Source organism: Sabethes cyaneus, chromosome 3 (genome assembly GCF_943734655.1).
Source record: "Sabethes cyaneus chromosome 3, idSabCyanKW18_F2, whole genome shotgun sequence".
Classification (NCBI taxonomy): domain Eukaryota; kingdom Metazoa; phylum Arthropoda; class Insecta; order Diptera; family Culicidae; genus Sabethes; species Sabethes cyaneus.
The window spans coordinates 165,641,625-165,653,652 of NC_071355.1; positions in this window are offsets into that span (position 1 = coordinate 165,641,625).

Genomic DNA, 12,028 nt, shown 5'->3' on the forward strand with positions numbered 1-12,028 from the left:
GGAAATGACGGGAAGTAGCCCATTTTGCCCCATTCACCCCTATTTTCCAATAGTTTTGAAAGAATTATGTACAAATTCTCTCTAATTTAAGATTCTATGGTAAGAAAAGAAGAAGAATGTTAGGAAAAAGGTGTATAAACAATTTATTTCAATACAACATAATCTAGAAGTCTATTTTGCTCCACCTTACTCAAGGTTTTTGTACTACAGGCAAAATGCCAATTCAATACTTTTACCAGAGATTTTCAAGAAGGCGGCATGCCCCCAACACACAGTGGGACGGCTTCAAAAATAGGCGAACATCGGCTTTTACGGCGAAACTATTAAGTTTTCCGCATTAGTGTCTTCGCAAAAGTTCCTTGGTTTTTAGTGTATTTTTGTTGGATAAAAATAAACATGTAGGGTGCTATATCTCTGCATATTAGCGTTGGTAAGAGGAAATGCTTATCAACTTAGGGACTATATTGGCTCGTTTCGTTATGCCTAATTTTTGTTTTCAGGTATAATAAGTTCAAGTTGTCATGCGGTTTTCGACCCGTAAATCTCACATGTGCATAGTATTTTGCGTTATAAATTAACAAATTATGGTTGACTGAAGTTTTCGTGAATAAAATACACATAGTAGAATTAAATTGGATAAGTTTTCTTATTTTTTATTTTTAGGTTTTAAATTATGGTTGTTTATGAGTACTATTATATTAGATATATAACAAAAAAGATGTATGTTAAATCTTAATTTTTGTAATTACCGCCCAGCTAACATTTTCGTACGTATATCAAAATAACAAATGAGAAATATATACGTAACGTATGTAAATAGATGCGAAAAATTGCATTAGTTGCACGAAACCTGCATATGCGTACTATTTTGGAGGCGATATACGTATTGCAGATTATGCGTAAATAATTGACATTCATACGATAAGATCCGACTGGATATGATTAGCCTCATAATGCTAATCATAATTCTGCTATGAAAATCGTATGTGAATCAGTCGTCATCATTTTGTACGATTGAATATAATCTAGGGTGCGATTTAATAAGCTTTGTGTACGACTTTGATTTTGTTTAGAGATATTTAAGAGGATTTTCATACATTGATATACGATTTGTGGTTTACTGGGTGGCTCTACAAGAAGTTTTTCGGATATCCAGATTAGTTTCATATAACTGGTGCTTCCACACTTACATTATCCATCTAGCTCTCCCCATCTTCTAACAGCAATTCCTTTCCCGAAATACTAGTGAAGATGCAAAGGATTTCTTGGTCTTTAGTAGCAACAATAGTTGGACTAACATTTCTTCCCACCCCATCAGGACCCGTATTCGGACGTGACCGGCGTCGGTATTGATCAGCATGCAGGGACCTGATAAGGATGCACAATGAAGAATAGCATGCTGTCCCAAGTATGCTTTTTCCAGCCATCATTTTGCAATTTTCATCGGTCCTGGTCAATAACGGTGTAGCAGCACACGAGCGGTATCCTATGATTATGCTTATGCTTATGCTTATTTTTTTTGTTACATAAAAAAAATACATTAAGGGGGTGGTTCAATAAATAGAGAAATTAACTTTTTTATTTTAGGTCCAAAATAAACTGGGCCTAAGGAAAAGTGGTAGAGGACATTATTTCAAGAGTATTTGGTGAAGGAAAAAAGTTTCTATCTCTTAAGAGAAAAAAAATTTTGAGGTACACAATACGAGCTACACAATATGGACGCTTTCTGAGTTAGGGTGGTATCAAAAATCATCATGTTTTCCATTCTTTCATTCTTCAAAGTTTCAATGTTTTTGCAGTCCGGAATGTTTTGAGCCACAGTCAAATATATTTTCTGAAAAGTATATTAAAATATCTTTTATTTAGAACCAAAATCATTAAAATCGGTTCAATAGTTGAAGAGTTAAGAAGTTTTGTATGAAATAAATCGATTTTTGTGACCACCCTAACTCAGAAAGCGGCACCCTAAGCGGCCAATGAAAAAATATGGGTCTAAAGCTTTTCAACTAGGAACAAACCGAATTTGAACGAAATCGGAGCACTTTCACAGTTGCTCCATTTCCTATCAATACATTCTCAGATTTCAGTAAAAGTTGTAGGGTAAAATAAGGTAAAACATTCCCTTACACGACATTTTAATGAAAAACTTGATTGTCGTTCGATCTTCTGACTTTTTCAACCTCCCCAACCTGCCTTCTTAAAAATCTCTGGTAAAAGTATCGAATTGACATTTTACCTGTAGTACAAAAACCTTGAGTAAAATGGGGCAAAACAGACTTCTAGATTATGTTGTATTAAAATAAAATTATTTATATACCCTTATCCTAACATGTGCAAGAGCAAAAATGTGCAAAATGTAAACAAAACTATTGCTCTCCTTCTTTTGCGTAAACGAAAGAAAGAGCAACACTGCCGTCCAGGAGAAGAGTGCCCAGTTTTGATGGATGCAGAGTTGTCAAAAAGATGATTCGCATATTATGAACACAATTTATAGCGTCCGCCATTATAGCACGAAAAAAACTGGATAACTTGTCAGACAATGTATCGAAACAGAGCTTGCTATAAATCTATCAAAAATCAGGCAATAAGACCGCAAGTTTGACCGTCTTGACCCACGAACCCAGTTTTGATGCAGGATAAAATATGTTCTACCATTTAAAATATTTAAGGAGTGGAATTCATAGATTGTTGCAGTTATATCGAATTGTAACATACACTTCGAATACGACCTAATAATGTTCAAATTTGAAATCTTTATACGAAATCTATAGAAAGGTCCGTAGTATCAACATTAAGGGTAGGAACTGTACCTATAGATACATATACATTCGTAGTCCTACGCAATCCTGCGTTTGTGTCCTGAGACACAGACCTGTCTACTTTTTGTTAACGGGAAACTAACAGTCATTAAGTTTCCATCGGAGAGCCCAATTTCGGAAGCAGGTTTTGGGCCCAAAAGCGGGATTCTGTTTATGAAAATGTAAATACAGCATTCTCCTTGCCAATCTGAACACAGCGAATATATTTTCATGGACAGAATGTTTCAAACAAAAAACTGCTTTTGGAATTGGCAGAATCGGTGACGACTAATTTCACCTTAACAGAATTTATTGCAACTGCAAGAATGAAAGCAAAGACTACAGAACTCAAGACTGGGCATTTTTTCAAATGTCAAAGCACAAAGTTATTACGCCCTCTCATCAGTAGATGGTAAATGTTAGTTAGTGTAAGTATCATCACTCTAGAATCACAACCACACTGAAATCATTGCGTGATACCGTATTCAACGTCACACGGTTACATACTTTCATATGGTTACGAATACTAACACTCATAATCAATAGTAACTCTCTTGGCATCACGGATGGCGTAAGTAGTATTGGGAAGTATATATGGTAATCTACTACTGCTATGCTCAGTCTTGAGTTCTGTAGTGAAAGGAAACTTTGCCATTTAATTCAGCTACAGTAGGGTACGGGAGGGTATTTTCGGCCTGTTTCTAAGTTCAGCTTATTTTCCTTTTCCTTCGCTAAATAAATACTTTGCCTATATACAGCTTTAACATGCTATAACGATTTTCTCAAGAATGTAAGTAATCTGCTCTTTTTATGTTTTTCCACTAGAACTAGGCTTAGGCTGAAGAAATAGAAGCAATCGCTTGACAGGTTGTAAATACCCTCCCGTACCCTATTTCTACTTTATTGTAGGAGTTGGATTTAAAAGTAGACTGAAAATACCCTACCTTAGCCTAGTTTACATTACTGCTCATCATTTCAATTATTTCACCGAGTGAATAGTATATTCTCTCGTTATCTTCGAAGCAGGTAGGAAAACCATGAGGAAACTATTCCTTTGGAAAAAATAGTGTTTTTCTTACATCTTACGTCTTACGTTTCTCTTACATCTTACATTTCTTACATCAATAACGAAAAAGCATTCCATAAATATTAATGACAAGTAATAGTGTGAATGTGATTCGCATTAAAGCTTTTTCTAATGCTGTTTTTACGTCGCTATGTCGAGAAAGTAGACAAAGAGCCGCCATAGACGAACCCATCCAGCACCTATAATTCAATGTAAATTATCGTTTCAAAAAAAAGAACATGAACAATTCGTATCGAAATATCTTATTTACCACGCTATCTGTACGCACGAATAAGCGAAGTGAAATTTCCGTCACAAAAAGCACCGTTGACGGTACAAGCTGCTTAAGGGGAAATGAGCAGTCATTAACTTTTCGTCGGAAAGCCCAATTTCGGAAGCAGTTGCTGGGCCCAAAACAAGGGTTCTGGTTTTAATAATGTATTCACTGCATTTTTCTTGTCAATCTTAACACAAATAATATATTTTCATGAACTGCTTTTGAAATTTACCGAATCAATGACGACTCATTTCTCCTTAAGCTCGCACTCTCATTCATTTTTCTTAATACCGTCTCAATTCTGTTTTAACCTTATGAACCTATCTATTCGAGTACAAATGCCAATGCATATTGAACCAGTTATAACAAAAAAGAACAAGAGTCAACCAAAGTGAAGAAAATTTAGACACAGTGATATAAGCTGAGACAAAGTTGACAAGAAGTTCAGCCAAAATTAGCCAAACTTCTTATACAAAATCCAAGCGATTCGATTAAACTTGAAAACTTGAGAAATCTCTTAAAATTGCAAAAGCAACGGTATCGGACATCATTTCGCAACGAAAAGATTAACGGATGCATCGAAAACCAATGCTGATCAAGTGGCCGCAAACCAGTTTGGTCGTAGCAAGATAAAAAGTGTCTGCTGACACGAGGAGTTGTTAAGAAAGACTCGCTTCTCGGAGGCTGCAAATGTGCTGCCACAAATGAAATCCATCCTAGGTAGGTAGATAGGTATGTACATATAAAAATAAATATATTCAAACCAATTTTTGATGCTAAATAGCTTGAGAATGCAAGAATTATAAAGATCTACTATTAATGTCTAAAATTTTTTTCTAGAATCTGCCAAACAATGTAACGTAAAAATTTTTACGATTTTTTCAGTTTGCTAGTCTTCTGGCTTGAAAAATATCGTATTTTAAACCGGTCTTAAGCCACGATATTTTTCTGATATTTTTAAGACATTTAGCATTATAATCATGTGGTCTAATTATAAATACCGGGAAAACACTTGCAACATTACAACAACTAAGGACAGGAAATAATAGCAAACTCATGAGTATGAGGATTTGTGGCTCGAACAGCACGTTCCTTACAATCATGCGCAAGATTTGTGAAAGTGACGATCAATCAAAGTGAGCTGATATCTATTTAAACGCTTTTTTCATCAAAGAATTCCTAGCAGCCAAATTTCCTGCGTTTTTTCGTGCGACGAAGAAGAAAATGTCGACTAATCGTTTCCGTCATTCATAAAAAGGAAATAACTCACGCAACTTGCATGACTAGCAGAAATTTTGCAGAATAACATTTGTCATGTCGTCTTACACAAATACATGCGCGATAGCTTCGTAAACATTATTGTTATTTTTAGTTCGGACGATGAAAAATTTTGATGGACGGATTTTAAAACGGTACGACGAATTTAAGAAATAAAGCCAGTTGCGTAATTTCAATAAAATGCTTTACTAATCGCTTTTTAGTGAATTCAAAGTGCACGGATGGGAAGGTAAGTGTGTTTAGGTCAAATCAGCACAAGAATCTTTGGAGTATTCATTAAATCCACCTAAGAAATGATGAAAATTAGGGTGGCTTTTCTTACTACGACAGGAATTAGAAATAAACCCTACAACGGTTTGAAGTTATTAGAAAATTGCAGAAAATTCTAAACAGTTCATCCTTACACCTAGCATCATATATCGCCTAATTAAATTTATAAGCAAATAGCACGTGATACTAACCATGGAAGCTTTCACACACCTCTATACAAACATGATATTGGATGGTTAGGTAAGTGTCGGGAAAAAGCGATGAATTTTCCATTCCAACATTTTGAACGTGATCCGCAGCGGCAGATTTGGGGTATCCGACAACTTCAGGAATCCACGACTAAAGACGTCGATAGCAGGCACGAAATTATGTTTCTTTCGATACAACCTCTCATCCGACATGTTCAATGTACCAGAAATAGACGTCACAACAAGCGGCAGTGATTGCTTCTCTTGATCTGCAAATATTTACTTCCAACCACAAAGTGAAACTAACCCACTATCAAGCATATAACATAACCAACCTAGGTAGAAGCAGCCCCGGCAAAATGCTTACAATGCAGACAAAATCGAGCCGACCTCATGGTTGAATTTCCACCACATATTATATTCTAGCAACTGGTGAAGCGCGATGAGGGCAACGGAACCTAATAGTTGTGGTAATTACTTTGATTTTAATTTAGTGGAATTACTATCGAAGGTTAGTTTGGTTATGTTTTATAATATCGACTGTCAGCATGGTTCCATACGCTTGATCCTTGATATGTTTCCTATTTTCCTCATCCTCTATGATGATAGTTTCTTTAACAAAATCGTGATGCTTGTTTCTGTTTCAATGATTTAAACTGATTGATTAATTTTTTTGACTAGGTAGCTAGGCACTGAATAAATATTAATACTCATATTAATAGCTAATATCTACTCCCGTAGTTCAAAACATATCATTCAACAACTGGTTTCGAAGGTCGCCATCATTAGCAAGTGGGAGATGGTGTCTATGTATGATTTGAATCAGCTGCTAGTTATGTACTATGTATGCCAACCGGCACAGCAGACCGGTTTAGTTGACAGAATAGACAATAGTATTCGAAAGAATCTAGTTTTCTTCTGATGACATCACCGGCTCAATGCCAGCCTGGATGGCTGATATCTGATTAATTGTGTTTCGATTATCACGTATCACGTTCTGTTCTGTCTGACTTCCGTCCTTCGACCAGCAGATAATTCAAATTCATAAGTCGATAATGTTTCCCATTGACTGCTTCAGTAGCTTGCTGCTGTAAAAACTTTCAACAGTAATTCTCATCGAACGAAAATAATTGATCAGAACTTCCAGCAAATAGTCACATCAACAATTTAAAATGCAGTCAGTTGTTCAATTTTTCCTTATACAGTTTTACCACTCAAAATGATGATTTCATGGTCTGTGGTCCGAACTAGCCGTTACAGACTTAATACAAAAACAAATAATTAAAAGTTATTTTTGAGAGTCTTCGTAGTATCTGAAATCTGAGTAAAAGGATTTATTTTTCATTTCATTATTCTATTATTTTAACGTTTGGACAATAGTAGAATTAAATGGAGAAAAATCTTTTTACTCATCCCAAGTAACAATTCCAAGTTCTATTACGTTCGTATAGTGGTTTTGCATAAAATTTCATAAAACTGCTAATAAAACTATGAGCTTCACCAGAACTTTCTGATGACCGCTATAAAACTGCTTTCTGACCAAGTGGCCCACTCCTCAGAATGATTTCATAACCGCTATAGGAATCAGGTTATAAGCTCAAGTAGCCGTATTACGCTCTGTTGAAAGCAGCAATAAAACCGATTAAGCTTTCGCTGCTTGGCAGCCATCGCCATAAATTAAAAAAGTTTTTCTCTCTGGCGAAAGCTAAATAAGTTCGCTTTATCAACTTGAAAATACGTCCGTTAAGCAGCAAAGTTAAAGTTTTACTGTCAGATTATTCGGATCGATTTAGTTTATAGCGACCATAGTAAAATATCCCATAGAATATTTAATAAATTTTAAGCAATTTCGTTGGTTTGCAGCATGTGCGCATTAAATTTCATCGTACGTATTGATATAATAGGTCGATAAAATCAGCGCGCCACTGAAATTTTGCAATTTTCGAAAACTGGTTGTTTAAACAAAATAAAAATATTCATTTAGTCAATCTCAATTTCTAGCAAAATCGTTTTAGTTGCTTCTACTGACAGGAATTTTTTTTAAACGATAGTTCTACAATTGATGGAGGGACGGTAGGGGAAAGAAATGAAATTTTTTTGGGAATGGTGGGGAAAGAGTGGAAAGGGAGAAGGAAAGGGGGGCGGTAACAGATAGCTACGCTTAACAAGTTGTCGTTGTAACTCCTACCTTTTGTCCAATGCTGGAAGGTGCACGGGTTGAACCAAGCTATAATCAGAGATTATAACCGCATTTGAACCCACAACACCCGCCAGGGCGTGTGGCTCGCTGGTACCCGTGTACCTTTGAACCATAGAGGCGCTGGAGAAAAGGAGGCTACGCAACTCCCCTTATTAATGTAGCGACGTATCTGGTTGGGTTATTTTTAGACACAAATTGTGCCTCTTCCTCCGTCTACTGTAGAAAGCATCGACCGAGAAATTTTAATCTAACTTGTTTTTACTTTCAGGACGACGACACTATGCAGGCCCTTACGACTTACGAGGTACTGCGTGTGACGTTGTTCATCTGTAAGCGTTTTAGCCGCGATTCTCAGCGCGGGTTTTGGAGAAAGGCTCGGTTCCTATGAAACTGACCAAACTCGTGTTTTTAGTCTTTGACCTTGAAATGCGGTCAGGGATTAATAATATTTTTTTTTGAAACGATGGCTCTACAATTGATGGAGGGACGGTAGGGGAAAGTAATCAAATTTTTTTGGGAATGGAGGGGAAAGAGTGTTTCTTGCTATCATCATTTTTCTAGTTGTATACTTGTAAACACGGTTGTCACGCACAGTTTGATTCGGTTTTGCTATTTTTACTATACCGCCTCAGCCAAATAATTTCAAAGAGTTATGTGTGGGTCACTCAAAAAGTAGGTTATAAGCTACAATATTGCTGAAACAAGTATCCCAAGGAAAACAGTAATTCGAAGTTTTATAACGTTCCTCTACAGGTAAAGAAGCTTGTAAAAGAAATGACAAGTAACTCATTTTCGGTTCATCGAAACCAAGTGGACTTGAAAATGGATGTAATCTGAATCTTCTGCTCGAAAACTTGCGGAGTATTAGTCGATGAACGCGGGAGGAAATATTAACTACAAGCAAACGGCAACAACTCGTATCACCACGAAATCGTTCTATGCTATCTAACGAAAATACCAGGCAATCAAATTTGTAGCGTACAGTTCATAAAATCGCCCAAATTTTGAGCTCGAAAAAAATATTAGAACTTTTTCGAGCAACTTTGAGCAGAGTCACGCACAGCAACCATCAATGAACAAATTAGGCTTAATGATGACAGGTGGCCGCGAGTGACGGAGTTCCAATGTCATTTTTAGTCAGTTTGTTTATCTAAAGGTTATCATAACAAATTTCATAAAACCGCTAATAAAACTGTAAGCTCCACCAGAACTTCCTGATGACCGCTAAAAACTACCTTCCAACCAAGGGGTTGGAAATTCTTCGAAAGGTTTTTATAATCTCTTTAAGAATCAAATCATAAACTTAAGTAATCCTATCATACTCTGCAAAAAGCAGCAATAAAACCGATTATGCTTTACGCTGCTTGACAGCTACGACCATAATTCAATGAAGCTTTTCGCTATAAAGATATAAAGCATACAGCTTGCTCTGGTAAAAAGCGCTATCAATTCGCCAGCTAGGTTAACTTGAAAATACATCAGTGAGCAGAAAAGTTACAGTTTTACTGTCAGATCATCCTGATCGATTTGGTTTATCCCAAAGTTTTCAGCAGTCTCCATTGGTTTGCAGCATATGCGCATTAAATTTTATTGTGCATATTAATATGTTAAGTGGATAAAATCAACGCGCCTTCGAAATTTTGCAGTTTTCGAAAACTGGTTGTTTAAACAAAATAGATATATTCAGTTAGACAATCTCAATTTCTAGCAATATCATTTTAGTTGCTTCCAATGACAGGAAAACCGACAGACAATAGCTTTCACTTTTGATTGGTGCGCTATATTATATAGCTACGCCACACGTATGGTAAGTTTCTAAAAAACGTGGTTCAATCAACTAGTTTTATCGTGGTAATATAAGTAACCACAATAAATTTGTTTCAATAACAGTTTTATTATGATTTTATAGCCAGCTATAAGTGTGTTTTGACTCGTTTCCCTATTTAGTGTTGCGTAATACTCTAATGAAACCAGAGGTAATGATTCTAGTGTTGCATCACATAGTGGTAACCAGCTACATAAAATCGATTGGGAGAGTGCTAAATTAATTAAAACTGTGAAGAAGGTTTCATTGCTTAATGCTTGGGAATCAATGTTTATTTCCAATGCAGCGAAACCGCTTATGAATGATGATGACGCACCAATAATCTCGCCTCTCTTCAATCTTATAAGAAAAAATTAAGCTGTGACATATTTCTCACTCTCTCTACGACGTTGCATCGATGATGATACAATAACGACACAGTGGTCAGTTGGACATCGGCTCTCGTCCTGAAGATAGGCATATGATGCCTGAAACCGGTCGACGTGTAAGTTAAAAGTAATTTGTTTTATTTTAACATTTTGTAAGAGTTAGAAGTGTCTTGTCCGCGATTGTGTCTAGTGATGAGGTAATGATTAATATCACAATAAAACCTTTATAAAATTAAAATTAAAAATTAAAAATTAAAAAAAAAAAATTCTAGTAAATTCAAGCGGCTTTAGAATTGTTACTTGGGATTGCTCTATCTTTATTCATTACAGTTGTATATGACTGCCACCACTTTGGTAGCAAAAAGAGCACTATTTTTGCTTCCAATGGATTATGGCCTTATATTATTACTAGTCGAGCCCGAATCTTACGATCCGGAGAATATAAATGTCTGTCAAGAAAACTGCGGATACATTCCATCTGCCAATGTTTGCGACAATGTTTAATCTTTGTATAAGTTCTTGGAGCTTTATATTAAGCTTGTTTGCATCACGGCAGTTGAATCGAGCAATCGGATCGAGTAATAAGTCGAGCAGTTGATTCGAGCAGCCGATTCGGATAGTCGAATCGAGCAGTTAAGTCGAATAGTTCAGTCGAGCAGACGAGTCGAACTGTCAAGTCGAGCAGTTGAATCGAGTAGTTCAATCAAGCTATTTATTTAAGTAGTCCAGTAGAGTCGAGTTAAATCGAAACGATTGTAGCTTGGTTCATTCCGCGGATCCCCCAGCTTGGATAAAGAGGCATATTATACAAACTTAACAAGCATTGCTTCTGAAGATACTATCAACACCTTTGTTTCATTACTTTCTTCTGCCATTCCTCTTTGTCTATTGGAAAGACTACCATTATAACGATTTTAATAAGAATTTGATCGGATAAATATTCGCTGCTTGCAACTGCCAACTAAATCACACTACCAAAACAATAACAAAGAGCAGGACGGCCAGTTCAAATTATCGGAGGTCCACCGTATATAAAAGTCTTGTCTGTAACGAAAATCAGGCCCCTGACAGGACGCCATATTTTCGTAGCAAGAATCGCAGCTCGCTCCCTACACGATTTGTATCAAGGCTGAAACTAATACATGTGCCACTTAAAAGACAGCTGGTGCGAACACCAAACAAACATTCGCTCATCCGGGACAGGATTTGCTGTGGGCCCGCAAAAAAAAACCGTAGGCGCTATAAACATCGTTCGATGTACATTCAGGCGTTTTTTCGTCAAAGATATTGAAAATTTGGCAGAGTAACCGATTCGCTCTCAATCAGACACGAGACGACGCACGCGGGCTAGTGCTAATCATAAACAAAGAAAAAAAAATGGGAACAACATCACATAATTTATATGTCGGTTTCCTAAGTAGGAGTCTGAATTCGGTTTCCGGAGTAGAAGATTTTCAAATTAAAACATTAGTTTTAAACGAAAACAGGCAAACATCTTAATCAAGTGCAGATGAACACGCAAAGAAAAATAGGACCCAGAATCAATTACCAATAAATCTTATCATTTCATCTCGAAATCTATCCGTGTTGTCACGAAAAACCCCCGAATGCTAAGGCTGAAAAAAAATTGCTAGCTCCTTTTTGAACAATCATTGCCACGCCAAACAGAAAGACGAACGCTCGCTGCCATTTCATAATGTTTAATCTTTTCTAACCATGAACTTTTTATTTTTTTTGTACCCTTCTCCCAAATTGTTT